Genomic DNA, 11,012 nt, shown 5'->3' on the forward strand with positions numbered 1-11,012 from the left:
CAGGACTCTTGATTGACCCCTAACGTGAGGACAGTGTTGTGGAACTGAGTCCTGTAACTTGTGGAATCTGATGTGAACTCTAGGTAGTTAGTGTAGAACCCAAGAGAATTATAAGACATGTAGTCGGTGGCCAGAGATTCAGAGAATTGGTTGTTGGTGATGGAAAACATCCCAAAGTCACAAGTACTCAGAACATCAAAATAGCTACAAAATCAAAATGTCAGACACCAGGAAAGACTTTCAGTGGACATGGGCCAAGTCTTAAAGGGTGACTTACACTTTGGCCAATTGAGAGGGTCCAGAGAGGTGGAGGAAAGCAGTCACAGGCTGAAGGACTGGATGGGTCACGATAGAGGAATGCAAGAAAATGTGGCCTGTTCTGTTCTGGATGGCTGGGTCATGGCAAGTCAGGCAGAAACCCACAAGAGATGAGACTGGAAAGATAATTAGGGCTGGAGTAATCAGCTAAGGGCTGTGTGTTGTGTTCTCAGTTAAGTGTGATTATCACCTCAAACATTCCTGGAGGATTATGAGCAAGGGAATGGAATGACTTAATTTTTGTTTTACAAATACTAATAGAAGACTAAACATCCCTTCCATTTTGTGTCAAGTCTACATTTATTGTAGATCTCTAGCTGCTACTGTCATCCCAGTTTCCCCAGGATTGTATAGCAGAAACACTTCAAATGGAAACACTCAGCCGTGATTTGAGATCCCTGAAAGCTGTGGCAGCGGTCTCTGGGAAAACCTGCATCCCTAAACTTGCCAGCACGAGAAACTCACTGAAGTCTGTTTCTATGGCGGACGCTGTGTTCTTTCCGCATGGAACGTGGTCCACAAGAAAAAGGAAGTATATACTTTCTCTTGTTTGGGCTTGGCCCAAGGAAAACAAATCCATATAGCACCCTCTCTTGGCTCCGGTATATTGCTGGGAGCACTTGCCTAGGCTTAACTCTGCAGTTGAAGAGCACATCCATAACTCATTTAGCCTGACCAGCTGCCAGATATTAGAGCGGAGGGAATAGCTAAGATCCTGAATTCCAAGTCCTCAAAACTCCCATCAGTTTCTGTAACACCATGGTGATGGGCTACCAAGGGGGAGGTTATGTCGCGCAGAGAAGATACTCATAGTAGTTCTCCGGGTATGCTGTCGATAAGGATCCTAGAGGTCAAAACTGTTTTCACAACAATGCTAAAATGTCGTTTGCCTTTCACCGTGTTGATATTTGCACTGATGATAACAGAAGCAATGGTTGATAAAACTAGTGGAGGCTTAGAACTAATCAAAGCAGTGGCAGCACAATGTTCCAGCAGTTATTGTCATCTTTGCTGTTATGAACTTGCAATTAAAAAAAAGAGAGAAAGAAAAGAAAAAGGGGAAGAAAAAAAAAAAAAAACCAGTTTCACTCCAGAATGTCCTTGGTTGCCTGTAATATATATATTAAGATATCATTAAACTCAACCTGTAAGCACATGGCTTTTTAATAGTCTATAGGACTAAAAAGCACACAGAAAATACTTCTGCTACATCCCCAAGGATTCCAGGTGGTGCAGGGAAAATGCCCTCCAAGTGTCCAGATCTCAGCTGAGCTGGGAGAGCAAACTGAGTTGTTAGGGGTCAGAGTGGCCCCCGGAAGGAACAAGCCATAAACAAAAGAGTTAAGCCTTTACTTACCGTGAGGGAGTGAGTGAGAGGCTAAAACTGGAGAAAACACCAACTCCCCGTTCCATCTTCCGCCATGGAAGGGCGTGCCAGCCAATGGCCAGGTGGGTCAGTCATCTCACCGTTGATGAGACCCTGAACAGAAGGCTCGGGAGGTTTTCTGGATTCTGAGGTCGGGAGGAAGAGCTCAGGATCAGACCTGCAGTGCAAAGGGACTGCTACTGAGTTAGAGTGGGGAGCACTATGTTTAAGAGTTTCCCCTCCTCCCCCGTAAGCAGAGGCACCTGAGGAAGACCTCTGCCCAAGGCCTCCCTCCTATAAAGAGCTCAAGAATGAAGGTGCCCAGGTGAGGACAGTAAATATCATGCAAAGAGCCTGCCAGCTCAGGGGAGTCTGAGTCCTTCATGAAACTCCATTCAGAGGCTGTGACACACAGGCCACGCACTGAGTGCGGTGAGGGGAGGGCAGCGCTCTCCTGGGAGGCCTGCTAGGTAAAGCTTTTGTAATGGCCATGGGTCAGACCTGAAATATCACACACAGGTGTTTTTTTTTTTTAACCAGGAGCCTAACTCTTCATTAAGAAAGTCACAGAGAAGAGTCATTGAGTTCCAAGCTGAACTAGCAACATTTTTATAGAGCACCATTTTTATTTGAAGGAACAACAGATAAACTGTGGTTATTGAAACTTAGGCATTTGGCAGACACTTTCTTGAAAATGAACAAAGTGAGCCTGTCACTTCAAGGAAAACAACGGAGAGTTTGTTGCCAATGATAGAACGCAAGCTGTCAAGCAAAGATTGGAATTTTGGAAAAGTTATATGCACTACTAGGAGCTTCGTAATAATTGCAGATTTTTGGAATGAGTTCAGTGGTGATATTAATGATTGCAAGTGTTGTAGCTTGAATCGTGCCCCTCAGAAGAAAGAAAATGTTAAAGTCTTAACATCCAGTACCTCAGAATGTGGCCTTATTTAGAAATAGGGTCTTTATAAACACGATCAAATTAAAATGAGGTCATTAGGGTAAGCTCAAATCCAATATGACAGGTGTCTTTTTAAAAGGGGGAAAATTTGCAGGGAGACAGACCTGCACAGAGGAAGACACTGTGAAAACACACCCCGTGACGATACAGTGATCAGGCAAGGAACAAGGACGATTGCCTGCAAACCACCAGAAGTAGAAAGAGGCAAGAAAAGATTCCCATACGGGTTTCAGAGGGAGTGTGGCCCTACGCACAACCCGAATTCTGACTTTTAGCCTCCAGACCTGAAGACAATATATTTCTGTTGTTTTACGTCACCCAGTTTGAGATATTTTGTGGCTACAGCCCTAAGACACAAATATGGTGATTTTTCCATATTATAAAATGAGACATGTCAGTATTTGGAAGAGCTGTAGACTAAGGAGAACTAGTATTTTCCAAATGTCAATGGATGAAGTCAGAAAATCCCAAATGGGTAAAATATCCATTCAAAGTTTTTGTGGGTTTTAATGTCGCAGAGTACAAAGAGTTCACTGATACGGTTTGACATAACATATTACAACCAAGCTTTAAAAAACTACCACTTCTTAACTTTGGGTATCATATACAAAAATATCCATAGTTATCTGAAAAGGCTATTCAAATAATTCTCCCTTTTTGAACTACATGACTATATGGGCCACATTTTCTTCATGTCCTTCAAACAAAACAGCATATCACAACAAATCAACTACAAAAGCAGACATAAGAACAGTCTTACATTAAGGTGGACATTAATAATATTTATAGAAGTATAAAATAACATCTCTCTTTTCACTATTTTATTTTGGAAAAATACAATTTCTTCAAATAAAAATATGCTAATTATGTTAACTTCTCATGAGTTTATTTTTGATGAATTAGTTAATATTTTTACGCACCCTCAGTTTTAATTTAATGGACTAGGTTGCTTCTGAACCTAGGGATTCCCATCCTAACTCTTTCTTAGACCCAGTTGTGTTTTCTGATTCTTCTGCTTGATGAGTGGGGACGGACATGTGCACACATTTACAAATTTATGCCACTTGGGAGATGGATTTTAGAGAGGGAGCCAAGCCTAGAGCACCATGCTTGTTCCCCCCACCCCCCAAAAATGGTGTGCCCAGCACACAGTGTGCTCCCAGGGAATTTTGGAACTCTTACTGGCAGTAGAAGGAGTGAAGGATCCTAGAAGCCTTCCCATCACCACCACCACCCACAGTGGTTGCTGTACAGATTCCTAGGACCCATCCCAAGAGATTCTAACCATCCAAACTGAATGGCAGAATCAGTCTTTCCAACTAGCAGATCAAATGATTCTGGAGCAAGAGGTCACTGGACCACATATGAAAACCAGTGCCAATGGTGAGCTGTGCTTCTAACCGGGACCAATATGAGAAAGGGGCTGGTGAGCTCCAGGCTAAAGGCCAGGTGATTATCAAGACGACCTGGTCCATTATACACAGAAAGAACGCTTGCTTCATGATTTTACATGCGTCAAGGGAGATGTGTGCTATGGCCAGCAGAACATGATAATTGAGCTGGTTAACTCTGAGAGGAGGAAAAGATTGATTTTTTGCTCTGGGACCCTAGCTGGAAGGATGGGCCCTTGAAACAGACTCACCGGGAAAACAGAACTGATATAAAATGAATGTCAATTACCCAGTTCCAGAGGCCCTGTCCATCTTCACTTCTTTTGGATGTACCATTTGTTAAGTTACACTCATATAAAGTGCCCGTGACGGTAATAATCTGAGTGCCCTTTAGATGCCTGAGAAACACACAATTTACTTAACTGTCCAGTAAAACACAATCTTTGTTTCTCTTCACAAAGAGACAGAATGACAGTGCAATTGCGGGTAGAACCTAGGTTGGAAAATCGCTAACACTACATTGTATCCTCCCATAATTTGCGTGAATGATTTTCAGGAAAGGTTGAGACTATCAATATCATATGTAATGAACCTACATATTGTACTCAGCTTATCACAAATGAGCAAATTAGCATTTTGCTTTATAAATCAGCCTTTTGTGTTGGGTTACTGTCCTAGCCATTCAGAGTCTAGCAGAAAATCCATTCTGCTTCTAGGATTTACTCTCGACTCTCTTTATCAGACTTACCTTTTTAAAATAAAAGTCTACTTCAGGTCTCTTTACATCGTGTCATGCTACCACACTGCCCTCCCTTTTCCAGCACCTTCTATGTGGCAGGCATTCAGTCAGATGGTTTTTACCAATTATCATTTTTTCTCACCCAGAGTGCACTCCTTATTCTCTCTCCATGCCACACGTAGAAAACAAACTCCAAGAGCTTCAACACATTTATCTAGGAAGCTCTTATCTGCCTAAGCTGGAACCTTTGCCTAGTTCGAAGGCTCTGGCTCCTAAGCCCATGTGCTAGTCCTCCCCTAGCCTGAGGATGCTTGGATAAATTGACAGCATCAGCTTTCTAAACCAAAAGGCTGAGGTCAGTACCCTTGACTCATAACCTTTGAAGCTCACCATTGGCTGTGCCTACTTCTTACAGTCATACGAAGGGATTCTACTGGAAAGCAAACTAGATAGCAGGACGAGTTAATCTGACTTCAGGAATGTCCCATCAAACCACTGAGTAGAGACAGAACTCTTCAAACAGTGCCAAAGATAGCTCTGTGTCAAGCCACTGAATCACACATCAGCACAATAAAAATAAGAATGACTCATACTTTTTGGTCTCTGTCACGTACTCTGCCAAATAGCAAAAAATAGAAAGATGTTCCTCAAATGTCACATTGGGAATAGTTCGGGAATAATTCCCACATTGTACGTGTAAATATTACCTCAGAGTCTAGAGGCTGCTACTCACACACCAGGTTGTACCTGAAAATCTTTTATTTTTATTATTTTTTTATTATTTGACAGAGAGAGACACAGCGAGAGAGGGAACACAAGCTGGGGTGTGGGAGAGGGAGAAGCAGGCTTCCCGCCGAGCAGGGAGCCCAATGCGGGGTTCCATCCCATGACCTGAGCCCAAGGCAGACGCTTAACGACTGAGCCACCCAGGCACCCCTGTACCTGAAAATCTTACTGCTTTCAAGTCTTCCAGATTCTGGGGACCCTTTACAATAATCTAATGTGTTATGCTTTTTGGGACCCAACCCAAGCATTAAGTTTGAGGAATTTAAATTATTAAAACAAAATGTATTTTTTTTTAAGATTTTATTTGTTTATTTGACAGAGAGAGATCACAAGTAGACAGAGAGGCAGGCAGAGAGAGAGAGACAGAGAGAGAGAGGGAAGCAGGCTCCCTGCTGAGCAGAGAGCCTAATGTGGGACTCGATCCCAGGACCCTGAGATCTGACCTGAGCCGAAGGCAGCGGCTTAACCCACTGAGCCACCCAGGCGCCCCAAAACAAAATGTATTTTCAATGTATTTTTCTAGTGCTGAACTGGATTTTAAAAATAAACTGAAAATTTTGATATTTGTTTACTTGCTTCTTTTTTTGAGGACTGTATCAAAAATAAGTAAACAACAAAACAAAATACACATATTCTTGGGTGGTGGGCTCCTAGAATGTCTCAAAATCCCTCTGAAATTGCCCACTGTTAACACTCTCCAGGTCAGAACAGTCAAGAGTAATGAGTGTCTTTATATATACTACCTAATCAATAAGAAATAAAACTTCTAGCACTAACAAATTGCCATTTCAGCAAAAAGAGATTTATTCTGCTTGGCTTGTATTTCCTCATTAGTAAAGTAAATGCAAGAAAGTCTGATTTATCTGGATTTTTTTCCCCACTGAACAAAAAGTAATTTGGTGAAACTAGAGTTTTATTTTTCATTGTATTGTATTTTTTAATTAAAACTGGCCAGTGGAACCTCTCTATCTCCAAATCATGGTGTGTATTAAATTTCAAGGAATCCTAAAGCAACTGGAGAGAATTTCATTTTTAGCGGACTGCAAGGCATTAAAATCAATAAATGGGCTGATGATGCAATTAATATGCTAGAGGCCTTGAATAGAAAAAAGGAAGATTTAGTGTTAGCAACCATTACTCCTCTCAGTTAAAGAAATTTCTAAGCCTGTGTTTTACTAAGTAAACTATATAATCAGGACCACTGAACAGTAGTTGTGTTTTCATTATAGTTAATGTTAATTAGTCTGTTTATTTTTGGTACGATTATCATTAATTTAGAGATTTGGATGCTGTTCCCTGTACAGCGTGTGTATGCGATACATAACCAAGAATACAGCCACCGGAACGGCGAAGCTCTCCAGGAAGACTTTTAATTCACAATATTACTCAGTAGCTAATACTGGATACGTTTATCCAGGATGTTGCCAGAGATCAGATTCTCAAGTAACACGCCCATTAATTCCTATATTGCTTTTCCACAAAAGTGCAAGCATAGAAGCATTTGAAAAATATTTTACTATTTCTTTTGTGTTCTAAAGACAGTCAGTTTTTGTAATGATTACAGATCAAAATATAATAGACTTAAAGGAACACGTGAAACATTGCAAAGGCGATGGAAGATGCTGAGACCATTTCAACTTGAACCCTGAAATGAAGTTTATAGGCACGTGGAGGTGACAAGGTTTCTAATCAAATGCCCAGAGTGATTCCTAAATGAAACCATGTATCCTTTGGAAGGGAGGCAGGCATGGATCTCTATATATTCCAAGTCAGAGTCACAAGAACTTGGGTAAATCACTCTGTGTCTTAATGTCTCAAATTCCCCTAGCTATAAAATGGAAATAATAATCAACATGCATCATTGTTTTGACAATTAAATGGGATAGCATACATTACAAGACTGAATGTGGTGCTTTACATATAACAGGTGTTGGACCTGTGCTTCTCACCTTCATACCAGCTGCACCTCCCTGCCAAGTTAAAACACGTTCCACTGTAGAGCATGTGTTCAGATCAGATCCTTTATTCTCAGAACAGTTCCATAAAATTGCAAGGGGACAAAAGAACACTGCATTTTCACTAACTAATTTCAGTTGGAGAACCAAAATTTAGCATTTCCTTCAATGACGACTATAGGCAACAAGCCACAGTAGTATTTGCAGTGCCTACGACTCTGTCACCAATGTTATAGATATGTATTTTCTTACCACCTTTTCCTGTTGCTAAGATCTCAAAATATCATTATGTTTATCATCACTTTGAAATTAAAATAGTTATTGGACTCAATGTATAACTTGATTTCATCCATGAATCAAAAAGCACATATATAACTGGCACAAAAACACACACACAAATCAATAGAACAGAATAGAGAGCCCAGAAATAGACTCTCGACTCTATGGTCAACTAATCTTTGACAAAGCAGGAAAGAATATCCAATGGAAAGAAGACAGTCTCTTGAATAAATGGTGTTGGGAAAATTGGACAGCCACATGCAGAAAAATGAAACTGGACCATTTCCTTATACCACACACAAAAATAGACTCAAAATGGATGAAAGACCTCCATGTGAGACAGGAATCCATCAAAATCCTTGAGGAGAACACAGGCAGCAACCTCTTCGACCTCAGCTGCAGCAACATCTTCCTAGGAACATCGCCAACGGCAAAGGAAGCAAGGGCAAAAATGAATGATTGGGACTTCAACAAGATCAAAAGCTTTTGCACAGCAAAGGAAACAGTCAACAAAACCAAAAGACAACTGACAGAATGGGAGAAGATATTTGCAAACGACATATCAGATAAAGGGTTAGTATCCAAAATCTATAAAGAACATATCAAACTCAACACCCAAAGAACAAATAATCCAATCAAGAAATGGGCAGAGGGCATGAACAGACATTTCTGCAAAGAAGACACCAGATGGCCAACAGACACATGAAAAAGTGCTCTACATCACTCAGCATCAGGGAAATACAAATCAAAACCATAATGAGATACCATCTCACACCAGTCAGAATGGCTAAAATTAACAAGTTAGGAAATGACAGATGTTGGCGAGGATGTGGACAGAGAAAGGGGAGCCCTCCTACACTGTTGGTGGGAATGCAAGCTGGTACAACCACTCTGGAAAACAGCATGGAGGTTCCTCAAAAAGTTGAAAATAGAGCTACCCTATGACCCAGCAATTGCACTACTGGGTATTTAACCGAAAGATACAAATGTAGTGATCTGAAGGGACATGTGCACCCAAATGTTTATAGCAGCAATGTCCACAATAGCGAAACTATGGAAAGAACCTAGATGTCCATCAAGAGATAAATGGATAAAGAAGATGTGTGAGTGTGTGCGTGTATTCCATCATATATATATATGATGGAATACTATGCAGCCATCAAAAGAAATGAAATCTTGCCATTTGCAATGACGTGGATGGTACTAGAGGGTATTATGCTAAGCGAAATAAGTCAATCAGAGAAAGACAATTATCATATGGTCTCCTTGATATGAAGAATTTGAGAGGCAGAGTGGGGGGTTTGGGGGGTAGGGAAAGAAAAAATGAAATAAGATGGGATTGGGAGGGTAACAAACCATAAGATACTCTTAATCTCACAAAATAAACTGAGGGTTGCTGGGGGGAGAGGGGTATGGAGAGGGTGGTTGGGTTATGGACACGGGGGAGGGTATGTGTTATGGTGAGTGCTGTGAAGTGTGTAAGCCTGATGACTCACAGACTTGTACCCCTGGGGCTAATAATACATTATATATTATTTTAAAATTTTTAAAAAATAAATAAATAAAATGAAATGAAAAAAAAAACCACATATATAACTATGGAAACAAATTTTAAACATTTCTTTATAAGTTTTTTTTTAAGATTTTTATTTTATTTATTTGATAGAGAGAGAGATCACACGCAGGCAGAGAGGCAGGCAGAGAGAGAGGAGGAAAGAGGCTCCCCACTGAGCAGAGAGCCCAATGTGGGGCTTGATCCCAGGACCCTGAGACCATGACCTGAGCCGAAGGCAGAGGCTTAACCCACTGAGCTATGCAGGTGCCCTGATGATCAGCGTTTTTTAAATATTATTGGGTTCTTTTAAAATCTATGTACTTTATTTTATGCATTTAAAAGCATTATTCTGAGAAGACACCCCTTAGGCTACACCAGACTTCACAAAATGATCCACGGTAGAAAAACAGTGAAGACGTCGCCTGCCGCAGGGGATCCAATATCTGTTAAGAAGTGTGCTCACAGAGACCAAAATAGAGAATCCACAATGCAAGTAACTGAGAAATAACCCTCAAAGATAGGAACAGATATACCGAGTGATTATAAAATCCCTGGATGGATCTGAAGGACAGGATCAATAGGACCGAGCTGAAGACACCAACAGCATTTGTGGATGGGTGAGGTGCTCCTTCCAGGTAGCAGCCCCTTTCTTCCACAGCTAAGGCCAAAAACATCAGATTCTCTGTAACTGTTCCCTTTCCTTCCACACCGTACAGGCCACCGATCATGAAATCCTGGCTGCTCTGTCTTCAAAATACATCAAGATTCGGTCCTCTCACTCAGGTCCACCACTGCTGCCTGGATCCAGGTCACTATCCTCTCTCACTTGATAATAAATAGATGGCTAGCTCTTCTTGCTATTTCAGGCAGGGCCTGAAACATTCATAAAAGTTTAGAAGCATATGACAGAGGCGCAGAACTAAAAATACGACTTGCAAATTTCTGGAGAAGTCCTCTTCTAACACATCCCTGGGGCTCAAAGGAGAGGATGGAAAGGAAAGGATCCTGAAGGTGAGGCATAAAAAAATATTCCTCAAAAAAAAAAAAAAAAAAAGAAAGAAAGGAAGAAAGAAAACAAAAAAACCCTCCTCAAAATAAACCCTTTCGGGGCGCCTGAGTGGCTCAGTGGGTTAAAGCCTCTGCTTTCGGCTCTGGTCATGATCCCAGGGTCCTGGGATCAAGCCCCGCATCAGGCTCTCTGCTCCGCGGGGAGCCTGCTTCCTCTCTCTCTCTGCCTGCCTCTCTGCCTGCTTGGGATCTCTGTCTGTCAAATAAATAAATAAAATCTTTAAAAATAAATAAATAAATAAATAAACCCTTTCCCTGGGGCAGCCAGAATTGCAATTTTTTTTTTTTTTTTGAGGAAAATTCACCATGTTGTTTTTTTTTTTTTTTTTTTTTTTTTTAAAGATTTATTTATTTATTTATTTGACAGACAGATCACAAGTAGGCAGAGAGGCAGGCAGAGAGAGAGGAGGAAGCAGGCTCCCTGCTGAGCAGAGAGCCCGATGTGGGGCTCGATCTCAGGACCCTGAGACCATGACCTGAGCCGAAAGCAGAGGCTTTAACCCACTGAGCCACCCAGGCGCCCCAAAATTCACCATGTCTTAAATGCCACTTACGTGATGAGAGAACAGGTAAATTTCCACTCCCCAGGTTCAA

This window comes from Enhydra lutris, unplaced genomic scaffold, assembly GCF_002288905.1.
Source record: "Enhydra lutris kenyoni isolate GAN:26980312 unplaced genomic scaffold, ASM228890v2 scaffoldscaffold8, whole genome shotgun sequence".
Taxonomy (NCBI): domain Eukaryota; kingdom Metazoa; phylum Chordata; class Mammalia; order Carnivora; family Mustelidae; genus Enhydra; species Enhydra lutris.